The sequence below is a fragment of the Triticum dicoccoides genome, chromosome 2B (genome assembly GCF_002162155.2).
Source record: "Triticum dicoccoides isolate Atlit2015 ecotype Zavitan chromosome 2B, WEW_v2.0, whole genome shotgun sequence".
NCBI lineage: Eukaryota > Viridiplantae > Streptophyta > Magnoliopsida > Poales > Poaceae > Triticum > Triticum dicoccoides.
This window is the reverse complement of record NC_041383.1, coordinates 26,109,509-26,122,502: the sequence shown is the minus strand read 5'-3', so window position 1 is coordinate 26,122,502 and position 12,994 is coordinate 26,109,509.

Genomic DNA, 12,994 nt, shown 5'->3' with positions numbered 1-12,994 from the left:
CACCGCCGCCAACGGGCACCCCCGCACCCTCCCCCGCTCCATCGCCGCCGCCGATGATATTTTCAAGTAACAAATTTGAACATATTTTTTAAAAAATTATTACTGTTTTTATAAAAAAATATTACTGTTATGATTTAAACAAGTTTGAACATATTTAAACACAAATAAATATCAAAGAGCATTTAAAATGCATAAAATATATTGGGGAGCCTGGGAATCAAAACCAGGACCTCCTGCTGTGTGTGCTGCGTGCTGACCAGTCGGGCTAGTGGGCGGGTTCTGTTGTAGATAGGGTTAGGTGGTATATAACCCGACAAGTCGGGCTAGATTAAAACAAAATTCTAATGACGCACCGAGGGGAGGTGCGCCATTAGAATAGTCGTACTTATGGCGCACGAGGGGGTGGTGCGCCATTAGAACCCTCCCCCCACTCCACCTACTACCCTCGCACTGTGTCCTTCCTCCCTCCCTCACCAGATTCCCCTCGACCCCAACCGTACGCCACCTCCGTCCATCGCAGCCGCCCACGCGCCCCCGCCGCCTCCCTCTCCCCTTCCTCCCCCTCGAGCACCGCCTCCCCCCCGAGCTGAAGGAAATATGCCCTAGAGGCAATAATAAAGTTATTATTTATTTCCTCATAACATGATAAATGTTTATTATTCATGCTAGAATTGTATTAACCGGAAACATGATACATGTGTGAATACATAGACAAACATAACGTCACTAGTATGCCTCTACTTGACTAGCTCATTAATCAAAGATGGTTATGTTTCCTGACCATAGACATGTGTTGTCATTTGATTAATGGGATCACATCATTAGGAGAATGATGTGATTGACATGACCCATTCCGTTAGCCTAGCACTTGATCGTTTAGTATATTGCTATTGCTTTCTTCATGACTTATACATGTTCCTGTAACTATGAGATTATGCAACTCCCGTTTACTGGAGGAACACTTTGCGTGCTACCAAACGTCACAACGTAACTGGGTGATTATAAAGGAGTACTACAGGTGTCTCCAAAGGTACATGTTGGGTTGGCGTATTTCGAGATTAGATTTTGTCACTCCGATTGTCGGAGAGGTATCTCTGGGCCCTCTCGGTAATGCACATCACTATAAGCCTTGCAAGCAATGTAGCTAATGAGTTAGTTACGGAATGGTGCATTATGTAACGAGTAAATAGACTTGCCGGTAACGAGATTGAACTTGGTATTGGATATCGACGATCGAATCTCGGGCAAGTAACATACCGATGACAAAGGGAACAACGTATGTTGTTATGCGGTCTGACCGATAAAGATCTTCATAGAATATGTGAGAGCCAATATGAGCATCTGGGTTCCGCTATTGGTTATTGACCGGAAATGTGTTTCGGTCATGTCTACATTGTTCTCGAACCCGTAGGGTCCGCACGCTTAAGGTTTCGATGACAGTTATATTATGAGTTTACATGTTTTGATGCACCGAAGGAGTTCGGAGTCCCGGATGAGATCGGGGACATGACGAGGAGTCTCGAAATGGTCGAGACGTAAAGATTCATACATTGGATGATATGGTTAGGACAAGGGGTCAAGCCCATGAGGCTTTAGGTCGGTGCAAAAGGAGTTTTGCGGAGGCCAGGGGGCCAAACGCCGGAGACCCTGGCATCTGGCCCTGGGCCAGACGCCGAGGCCCATGGCGTCTGGGCCAGACACCAAGGATTGTGGCGTTTGGTCCTGGAGTCCGAGTGGGACTCTTGCCTTTCGGGCAAAACCGACTTTGAGGAGGCTTTTGCTCCAAGTTTCGACCCGGGGCTCAACATATAAATAGAGGGGCAGGGCTAGCACCAAAGATACAGCAATTGTTCCCTTGGATCTCTTAGCCGTGTGCGGTGCCCCCCTCCACCATAGTCCACCTTGATAATATCGTAGCGGTGCTTAGGCGAAGCCCTGCGACGGTAGAACATCAAGATCGTCACCACGCCGTCGTGCTGACGGAACTCTCCCTCGACACTCGGCTGGATCGGAGTTCGAGGGACGTCATCGAGCTGAACATGTGCTAGAACTCGGAGGTGCCGTAGTTTCGGTGCTTGATCGGTTGGGCCGTGGAGATGTACGACTACATCAACCGCGTTGTGCTAACGCTTTCGCTTATGGTCTACAAGGGTATTGAGACAACACTCTCCCCTCTCGTTGCTATGCATCACCATGATCTTGTGTGTGCGTAGGAATTTTTTTTGAAATTACTACGTTCCCCAACACGAGCCCTGCCTCCCCCGCGAGCGCCGCCCCCTCCGTCCCCTCCGTCCCCTCCGTCCGCCGCGCCTGCATGCCCTAGGGTTCCGGCTCCAAGGTGGGTGGCAAGCTCGACACGCCGCCTCCTCCTCGACGCGCCTCCTCTTCGACGCGCCTCCTCCTCCTTGACGTGCCGCCTCCTCCTCGACGCGCCGCCGCCCGCCGCCTCCTCGACACCGGCGCCCTCCTATGGCAGCCTGCCGTTATCCCACAGGTGATTCCTCACCTCTCCCCCTTCCCCTCCTCCCCCCTAGGCTACCTCCCGCGAGTACCACAGCCCTCTTCCCCCGTGTTCTAGGGTTAGAAAATTTGAGTGTCCTCTAGTGAGCCTCTCTTCAACTGTTTTTGCTGATGTTTGGTTCTGAAGATGAGTAGCAAGTATAGTACGAAGATGATGCATAGTAGGAAGATGATGCATAGTATTGATGAATTTTTTCTTATGAAACTGAAATTATTAACTCCCTCTATAATTTGTAAGACATCCACTAATTTTCCTAAGTAATTGAGAAGAATTTATATACCAGCACATAATAAGAACCCTAATTAGTACAGTTTCCGTTAGCACACTGGTAAGATATAACTTACAACTTTAAAAGTATCTCTAGTCAAGTCTGATATTGCTTTTGCTTATATGCGGTCAATTTTTCAACTTGATAACTAGTAGATCAGTAGTTTATATATTGTCACATTGACTAGGTTTCATACAAAAAAATCCAGGTTACATAAATTTGTAATTTTATATGTCAATATTATATAGTGGTGAAAGGCTCAGCTCTGTCTGACTAATGCTATGCAATGTTATAAAATGGCATCCATTTTGGGCTAAAAAAATATTATTTCATGAGTTGACAAACTATCTGCTAATACTTCTTCATTGTGAGTAGTTCCACTTTCAGTTTATACGAAGTATACTATGCTTATAACTAAGCCAAATGTTTACATTATTCTTATTACTGTGCATGCTGTGATGTTCTAGACAGTTAAGTATTTGCAACCTGCTGTTAAACTAGATCATGAATATGTCATTGCTTTTCAGTGAGCTCCTAAGTGTACTATTATTCATATATCATAGTTTGTGAGATACAGAAATAGATAAATGTAAGTTTGTAATGGCTAACAGCCACACATGTGAATCTGTTCTTGATACACCTTTTCCCTTTTCTTAGAATCATCATATACAAATTAGAACCTTTCTAACATCTGCATATTTCAGGTTTCCAAGGAGGTAAAGGAAGTGAAGTTCAGACAGTGCAACAGCAGCAACACCTCCAAGGTGAGAAATATGTTCAGTTAGGTACAGTTAGCATCATGTAAGAAAATGGCCATAATGTGCCCTGATAATGATGTATTTTGTCATAAAAATATATAGTGGACTGCCATGATAATGACATGGTCCTGTGTTTGCAAGCTGTCATAATCTTCAGTTTACTTGACTTTTGAGCCTGCTAGTAGTTTACTTCCATGAGTTGTTTTATTGACATGGCACATTTGCAATGGAGTTTTATATATCTTTAGCCACTGTTCATTAACAGCAAGTCAGTTTTGTTTATAGTTGAAAGTAAGTGTGTGGTTTGAATTTTTGACTGTTGGGGCGTAGTATTGTAACTAGAAGACCATGTATTTTCAGAATTGAGCTAAAGATTTGGGGGGTAGTATTTCTAATTTTTTAGCACCTTTGCTGGATGTATTTTACAGCAGCTGTTGGAATCAAAACAATGCTTGTGGGTTGTCCTGTTAAGTTGAGTGAGTCATTAGAGGGCAGATAGAGTCACCCACACCAATTAATGTTTATGAAGAAGAAGAATAAACCTGTTGCTGCTGCTGTTATGCCTGTATTCACTGCTGCTGCTGTACTTGTGATGATGTTGTACTTGTGATGATGCTACTTGTGATCTTCTGAAATGACCCATTGGCGACTTCATTATGCGGGGATAATGATTTTGCAGGTACCCCGAGAGGCCCTTGAGTTTGCCGGAATGTCGATTAACTTCCGTTCCGGCAAATTCGGGTACTCCATATGTCCTATTTTCAGCAAAGGTCATGCTGAAATTTTCCGTGAATTTTCGCATGACTTTGCTAAAAATCGGACATATGAGGTACTTGCTACTAATGCATGGGCCGGGGTATCTTAGTACTTAATTAAGTAGGATCAACTGCCCCTTTATTCTTGCTGCATTAAACCATAGGTGGCAATAGAGCCAAGTGATTAGGCCCAACTTAGAAATTCTCCTCAGCATCGATAAACCCTAGATGATAAACCCAACATAGGTGGCAATAGAGCCAACTAATTAGTGCCAAGTGATTAGGCCCAACCTAGGGTGCCTCGGCATCGATAAACCCTAAATGATGAAAACTTAGCATTTAGGGTGCGTCGGCGTCGACAAACCCTAAATGATGAAACCTTGGCTTTTAGGGTGCCTCGGTGTCGGTGAGAACCTAAATGATGTACGCTTAGGCTTTTAGGGTGCCTCGGCGTCGACAAACCCTAAATGATAGAAGCTTAGCTTTTAGGATGCCTCGGTGTCGACAAACCCTAAATGATGAGACCATGATCTTGTTCCTTGACAATAACCAACTTTTTGACCAAACTTTTTTCCTATTTAGAGCGAAACATGGCCCACAACGATGAGGCCGGCGGTTCGGGCGGCAAGCAATTCTGGGAGCTGTCCCAGGAGTTGGAGGAACAACCTCACCACTATGAGGATGCCGCGGAAGACACCGATCCTGACTACACAACCCCTAGTGGTGTCGGGGATGACACCATTGATGATGCCGCCGAGGATGCCATCACTGATGATGGCGGCGCACACACAGATGGCAGCCAACCGAAGAGGCAACGGAAGGACCGATGCCCGAGCACGCTTGGCACCGTCAGGGAGGAATTTACTAAAGTGGACTCCGACGGGAATCCGACGGCGCCCAAACAAGTAGTCAAGGGGTACTCGGTTCAGCTCGGGTGCATTCTCCGGAGCACCATCTCGATCAACACCGAGAACCTAAGGCATAAGGACCACGGGATTTTGCGCAGCCTCCTCTTCACGAAGCTCCACGAATGATACAAGTTCCACGCTGAGTTTGCAAACACACGCCTCTCAGGGAATAAAGTGAACAGTACCGCCCTCACGTGGATGAGCATGGCCCTGTCTACTTGGAGAAGCACGGTGAAGGCAATGATTGACAAAGGTGGTAGTTATGACAAGATCAAGGCGAAATATCCTTTGGTGAGCGAAGATGAGTACAAGGAGTTCAAGATCAAGTGCGAGAGCAGCGCAACCTCCGAATCAAGTCAGTGGGGGAAAGAAATGCGGAAGTTGAACTTAGGGGTCCACCAACTCGGTCCCGGCGGTTACAGAGTGGCGGAGCCTATATGGGACAAGGAGGACGCGGAGCATGCCGAGCAAGGCCTACCGCCCCGCTTCGCGAAATACCGTGACAAGCAGACCAGGAACTTTCTCAGGGCCCGGTACAAGGAGGACCCGATAACAAAGGAGCTTACCACGGATCCGAAGATCAAGGCGCTCGAGCTTGTTCTGGTAAGGAATACACCCCCGCGTAATTAGCTCCATATGATTGCATTCTAATTAATCCCCAATATTTCTAAATGGTTCACGTTCCTTCCGCAGGACACTGAAAGCAGTAGCGCGGGGTCGTCTCAGAGCTCCCCTTTCGACACCCCTTTAAATAGGGCGTTGAACGTAATGAAAAACAAGGATAAGCTCAGTAAGCCGATGTCAGCTGGTCGTGTGACCGGCAAAGGCTTGTCCACAAAATGGTCGTCATACTATACCGCTGGTGGGCGAAAGGAGAAAAAGACCAGCTCAGAAAGCCAGTCGCGCGAGGTTGAAGCACTCAAGGCACAAGTGGCGCGGATTCCGGAGCTTGTCCAAGATCAAGTGGAACGACAACTGGGAACGAAGCTCAACGCCGTGGTGCCTAGGTTGATTCATGGGCTGACGACGTGGATTGCGGGCGGCCAACAGGGGCCTCCCCCGGTTCCCAGCTTCACGGCCAGCAACTCGCACAGCGCGCAGGCGGCGCCATTGGTGTCTCTGGCGGCGCCATTGGTGTCTCCGGCGGAGGCGGTATTCGTGTCTCCGGCGCCGGCACGGGCATTGGAGCTTAATGCACCCGGGTGTACGCCGGCCGGCTCCTCGCCAGCAAGCGGCCCCTCCGTCAGTTGCACGCCCGCCATTGGCGGTGCCTCAACATTAGCCGAGCTCGACGGCATCACGGTAACTAAGCCTATCAGCCGATGACTTCATCTCCTTGCCTTTGACTGGGCATCCCTGACGCCCTACATATTTTCGCAGCGCGCCGCCGACGTTCCTTGCACTCTTCTGCACTTCGTGGGCGGCGAGTTGGTTGATGTCGCCAAGGGCAGAATCGTTCAACAGGGCAACCCCATGTTCCACGGTAATGTGATGCTACCCATAGTGTATAGGGTTGAAGTGGTTCGAGTGCTGCTAGGCTGCGACGAGCTGTTACCTCCGATTTGACCCGCTGGGGCCGACGAAGAAGATGAGATGACCCTCAGCGCCAGCGTAAACTGGCCCCTGCTTTGGCCGAAGAGCCAGATTTGTTTGGGGGCGGGGGACACCACCCCATAGACAAGACCGCCAGTCATGCCGGCGCCAAGCCATGGCAGGAACGCCGCAATGCTACCGGACCTGCCGGACATCCCTATGGCACAGGATCCGGACAGCCCTATGGCACAGGATCCGGACGACGACGACAACGACGACGGTACATTTACCAAAGTCGATAAGTACTTTGCCGAACATGGGTACGCTGATGAGTTCTGCGGGCCTCTTTCTCAAGAACCCAACCAAGACGACCGCAATCTAGCTGGTACGGCGGAGAAATCCAATCGCAACAGGCGTCGTCTGGCATTCAGTTCTCAGGAGACGCCTCCAGCTCCCGCCTTCACCGAGCCTTAGATAGCTGAGGTACGAAATATTATCAGCCCCAACATGCTCAAGAAGGCGGTCTGTGTGCAGAACTTGGTCCCATTACAGGAGATCAAGAAGAAGGGACGGAAACGAAAGACTAACAAGGGCGCCGGTGTGAGCCAGCCGGCACTGAGTTCGATCCGTGCTCAGGATGGGCCACCTTCACCTAAGGATATCTCGAGGAGGGTGCATGTGGCGGGTAGGGCGATGCTACCGCCAAATATGCTCAATGCTGCAACAGGTGCTATGCGGAGTCTGCACGACAGTGTTCTTTCTTTGGAGAAGCGGCGTCTCAGAGAGAATGATGTGGCATACCCGGTTTTCGTGGCCAAGGTGCCAGAGGGCAAGGGCTTTGTGGATGGCGACATCGGGGGTACGATCGTCCTGCGGTTTGATGACATCTTTGCTATGTTTAACCTTCATCCGCTGCACTACACCTTCGTTCGGCTGTTTTCGCTGAGTATGGAGATGCGGATCATTAGAGACAAGACCCCGGACATCGTGATAGTTGCCCCCTTCTACATGTGTGCCAAGCACTTGAGCAGCGCTGGGGACCGCCAAGTTGCGAGTTCACACCTCGAAGGCGTCATTCTGGCAAACCGAGATAAGGATAACTTCCTTGTGGCTTACTTTCCCGAGTAAGTCATCCCTTAACCGCCCCGTAACATATGATTTCTTTGATTTCGATCGTTCTTTTTTTTCTAACATTCCGTGTTCTGTGCAGTGACACACATTGCACACTCATCCTCTTAAGATTGAAATATTCCATGGCTCGACCCGAACTGTAACTCCAAGATAGACTACACAAATGTCAAGAAAGTTCTTGATGATGTTCTCCCCGGCTATGCCAAATCTGGAGGCACCTTCACTAGGGCAGTTCGTAAGTATGGCAAGCACATGTTCTCACACAATACGAAGTTCTACTGTGTCAAGTAGTCGCCTGGCGGTCAGAAGGATGCCTACTACACCCTCCATCACATGCGGGCGATCGTAAGGGACCATCATCACCTTCTGCTACCAGATAATCTCAAAGATTGGGCTGCGAACTTGTCGGCAATCCAGGACGCGGACCTTAGACAAGAATTCTTTCGCATCCAGTCGGAGTTTGCGGACATCATCCATCAAGATGTCCTTCATACCTCGGGGCAGTTCTTCCTCAGATATCAACCGTCCAACAATGAGATAGATGGAATGCTACAAATGCAGGGTGACAACGACCGCTATTTCATGACCATCACGACAGACGGCGGCTTCATCCACGCTCCTGTCAGACGAGTCGAGTCGAAAGTAGTGATGTGTAGTTCTGAAACATTGATTGGCTCATGTTGTAATTAAACTTTAATGAATTCGTATGTCTCTTTGGTTTGGACAGTCGTTCAACTTAGATGTAATCGATGCTATTTATTAGTAGGACCATGAATCGTGCTATTAATGTCTTGCTTTTCTCTTCCGATCCTTTTGTTGCATACTTACATATTGCTTATGTATTGTCTGTTGTTTGGCTTGTGCATAGAGATGCCGTCGTATGTCGTGTACAAGGGTAAGGTTCTCGGAGTCTACGACGACTGGGAGGAGTGTCGGAGACAGGTTCACTGTTTCAGCGGTAACAGTTACAAAGGGTACACCACTAGGGCGGAGGCCGAATCTAGATACGCCTGCTATCTAGCGGGAGAGAGGAGGGAGCGTTGGAGGAACCGGATGAAGACCAGTTTGATTGCGATGATGCTCATCGTGATGACCGCAGCTCTCTTCTATGTGATGGTAGTTTAGATGATCGATATCGACTTGTAATGTGAAGACAAACTCGATACTCGCGGTCTTGAGACTTGTAATGTTTTATCTTTGTTCGGTCTTTTGAATTCGGAGACTAATATGATGAATTGTATTCGGAGACTAATCTTCTATTGTATTCGATGAATCTGCTGTTGCTGTGTGCTGCTGTCTATATTTTGTCCAATAATATATTTTGTAACCTGTGCAAAAACCAGAAAAAAAACCAAATATTCATACTAATGGCGCATCACCACAAGGTGCGCCATTAATATGCCAAAGGATACTAATGGCACATCAGGACAGAGTGCGCCATTAGTATGACAAAGCACATGGTTACATATGGCCCCCCGAGAGGCATACTAATGGCGGATGGTGTTACATACTAATGGCGCACTCCCTGGTGCGCCATTAGCATACCAGATACTAATGGCGCACCAGTGGTGCGCCATTAGTAAAAAATACTAGTGACGTGATACTAATGGCGCATCGGTAGTGCGCCATTAGTAGGCAAAACCGGTGCGCCATTAGTAGGCCTTTTCCTAGTAGTGCACCCCGGACTTAGAATGATGAGAAATATAATTAACAACTCGCATGGCCATAATGTCAACATGAAGAACTTCCTGAATCCCGATGATTTCGTGTGCTCCGCATGCGCTAAGGGGAAGTTAGTCATTAGGCCATCGCCCCTCAAGGTGAGGGATGAAATCCCCGCGTTCTTGGAACGTATCCAAGGGAACATATGCGGTCCAATTTAGCCCCTCACGGGGCCGTTTCGGTACTTCATGGTGCTCATTGATGCTTCCTCTAAATGGTCCAATGTTTGCCTGTTGTCAACACGGAACCATGCCTTTGCAAATTGATCTCACAGATTATACAAATGAGGAATAATTTTCCGGATCATCCTATAAAGTCTATTCGAATGGACAACACCGGAGAATTTACTTCAAAGGCGTTCGATGATTATTGCATGGCAATGGGAATCAAAGTTGAGCACTCGGTACCACATGTTCATACACAAAATGGACTTGTCGAGGCATTGATTAAGATAATTAAATTCATTGCCCGACCGCTCCTTCAGGGTTGTAATTTACCAACTACATGTTGGGGCCACGCAGTGTTACACGCGGATAATCTCATCAACTTTCGACCGTCGGCCCACAACATCCACTCTCCTGCTCAACTTGCGCAAGGGTCGGCACCGAAAATTTCCCACCTTCGTAGGTTCGGTTACCAGGTATATGTACCAATACCACCCCCTCAGCGATCGACGATGGGCCCGCTCCGTAAGTCGGGGATATACGTTGGTTATGAGACTGTGTCCATAATCAGGTATCTGGACCCCATGACAGGTGACTGTCACACGGCTCGTTTTGCTGATTGCATTTTTGACGAGGATCTTTTCCCGACTTTAGGGGAAGAGAATCAACCCTTGATGCTAAAAGTCGAGAAATCACGTGGCAAGCCACAGGGATCCACGCTCATGACCCGCGCACTGCTGAGACTGAGAGAGAAGTCCAAAATATAATAGATTTGCAGTCTTTAGCAAATCAACTGCCCGACCACTTTAGTGACTTAAAGACTGCGACAAAATCACATGTGCACGCGCGCAATGCACCGGAAAGGGTTGAAATACCGAAGAAAAATGATGGTATACCCGCTCCCATCCAAAGGCCTAAAAGGACGAGAAATCCGGCTTCTCAAATCCCAAGTACTCGGGGACGCCTGACAAAAAGGATAAGAGAGATTTATCACAGCCTATCGCCAAAGTACCCCAAATTGAAACGGGGAGCCAGTCGAGACCTGGCACAAGTACAGAAAATTCAGTGCACGAAATTCCGGACATACACTTTCCCATAGGGGAAACACCCAGCGAAGATGTGAGCGCGCACATCGGCGCGGGAAATCTAAAGGACCTTGCTCCCATAATGGGAAATTTGGTAGAGCAAGTGTTTGCGCCGGATGCGCTCCATGATGAAATGGCCATAAATTATATTTATACGGGGGAGTCCCTATACCGAGCAACGGTGATTGTCGACATAAACTTTGCTACGAAAATTGCCTCAATCATAGATCTTGACCCTGAGCCTAACATGCTCGCTGATTGCTAGAAAAGGTCGGATTGGAAAGATTGGCAGCTGGCAATTACTGTCGAATTATTATCTCTCAACAAAAGGAAGGTGTTCGGACCAGTTTGTCGAACTCCTCCCCACGTTCGCCCTGTTGGCCATAGGTGGGTTTTTGTTCGAAAGAGAGATGAAAATAATAAGGTAGTACGGTACAAAGCAAGGCTCGTCGCTCAAGGATTCACTCAACGACCCGGTGTCGATTTTGAGGAGACTTATTCCCCAGTCATGGATGGAGTTACCTTTAGATACTTGATCTCGATGGCAGTAAACATGGGCTTGAAAATGAAACTAATGGATGTTGTCACTGCTTACCTGTATGGTAACTTGGATTCGAACATATACATGAAGGTTCCAGAAGGTATCCCTGTTCCGAACCATGATAGAGCAAACAGGGGTCTATACAGTGTTCAACTTCAAAAGGCACTGTACGGACTCAGACAGTCTGGTAGAATGTGGTACAATCGCTTAAGCGATTTCCTTCATGAGAAGGGCTACACGAGCAATAAAGATTGCCCATGTGTTTTTATACAGCGATCCCAAGATGGATTCTGTATAATCTCGGTGTACGTGGACGATTTAAACATAATCGGTACACCTGAGGATATTGAGGAAGCGAGTTCCTACCTGATGTTGAAATTCGAGATGAAGGATTTGGGTAAAACCAAGTTCTGTCTAGGTCTGCAACTTGAACATTCCCCTGATGGGATTCTAGTGCACCAGTCGGCCTACACCCAGAAGGTGTTGGAAAGATTTGGATTTGATAAGGCATATCCTTCTAAGACCCCGATGGTCGGGAGGTCTTTACAGCCAGACAAGGACCCATTCAGGCCAAAGGAAGAGGGGGAGGAAACTCTGAGACCAGAGGTTCCTTACCTGAGTGCAGTTGGAGCACTCATGTATCTCGCAAACTATACAAAGCCAGACATTGCATTCGCCGTCAGTTTGCTTGCGAGGTACAGTTCTGAACCTACCAAAAGACATTGGAAAGGTGTCAAGGACGTCTTCCGTTACCTGCAAGGGACCAAATATCTTGGCCTGTTTTATAAGAGGAATCAAGACCTATCTATTATAGGCTATGCCGATGCTGGGTACATATAGGACACGCATGATTGCAAATCACAGACTGGATATGTTTTCCTTTGTGGTGGAACTGCATTTTCCTGGAAATCGTCCAAGCAAACACTTGTGTCGACTTTTACGAACCACTCGGAAATCATGGCACTATTCGAAGCGTCAAAAGAGTGTGTATCGCTTCAGCGGATGATCGGCCACATTCAGCAGACATGTGGGCTGAACACCATACAAACCCCTACCATTATCTATGAAGATAATGCTGCTTGTGTTGCACAAGTCCAGATGGGTTATGTGAAGAGTAACCTCGCAAAGCATATTAGTCCCAAGTTCTTCTATGCACATGAGTTGCAGCAGTTGAATGAGGTGAAAGTTTTGCATACTAAGTCTTGTGACAATCTTGCTGATATGTTCACTAAATCATTACTGGCATCAACCTTAGAGAGGTGTGTGCGTGGAATCGTATGATGAGACTTAGAGAGATGCAAGGTTCAGTGGGAGAAACTTCACAAACCCGTCGCTAAAATCTCAATCCTGATGATCGAGTACTCAACTTGATGGTTGAGTGGATTGTACTCTTTTTCCCTTGAGTGAGTTTTCCTGATGTTTCTCACACGAGGTTTTTGCCGAGGCAATTCGTGCAATACAATAATGTATACAGTGTGGTCTTTCTCCATATTTTTTCCCACTGAATTTTTTGGAGTTTTGAGGCATGGATATACGGATAATTACCCAAGGGGGAGTGTTGGGAAACCGAGTCTTCGTGGGGTGGTGGCGCGCCTCGTGCGTATCGCA